Consider the following 846-nt stretch of genomic DNA (forward strand, 5'->3'; position numbering starts at 1 on the left):
AACTGATGAGGATCTTCCAATGGAAGTCCATGGAACTTGCAATTCTGTTGCATTAGAGAAACTAATTGAGGCTTAAGCTCAAAGTTGTTTGCTCCAATGGCAGGGATAGAGATGCTTCTCCCATAGAAGTCGGGAGTAGGTGCAGTAAAGTCACCCAGCACCTTCCTTGCATTGTTGGCATTGTTGTTGTTTTCGGCTGCCATGGGTTCTTCTTCTTTGAAGATTTCTGTTAGGTCCTCTACAGAGAGTTGTGCCTTGGCTTCTCTTAGCTTTCGCTTCAAGGTCCTTTCAGGTTCAGGATCTGCCTCAACAAGAATGCTTTTGTCCTTGCTCCTGCTCATAAGAAAGAGAAGAGAACAAGAAAATGTGGAATCCTCTATGTCACAGTATAGTGATTCCTTGAGGTGTCAGAGGAAAAAAAATAGAAGGCAGAAGTAGAAAATTCGAACTTTATCAAAGAAGATGGAGTTCGAATTGTGCATTAAGGAATAGTGTTAGTCCATAAATAGAAGGATGTGAGAAGAAGGGAAGTGATTTTCGAAAATTAAGTAGAATATTTTGAAAACATTTTGAAAGACACTAATCGATTTTCGAAAACCATGATTGAGAAAGAAGTAAAGTGATTTTTTTGAAAAAGATTTTGAAATTAGAAATTAAAAGATTTAATTGAAAACTATTTTGAAAAAGATGTGATTAAGAAGATATGATTTGAAAAACATTTTAAAAAGATTTGATTTTAAAAATTAATGACTTGGCTATCAAGAAAAGATATGATTCAAACATTAAACCTTTCTCAACAGAAAAGGAAACATACTTGAAATGTTGAATCAAATCATTAATTGATAG

The sequence above is a fragment of the Arachis duranensis genome, chromosome 2 (assembly GCF_000817695.3).
Source record: "Arachis duranensis cultivar V14167 chromosome 2, aradu.V14167.gnm2.J7QH, whole genome shotgun sequence".
NCBI lineage: Eukaryota > Viridiplantae > Streptophyta > Magnoliopsida > Fabales > Fabaceae > Arachis > Arachis duranensis.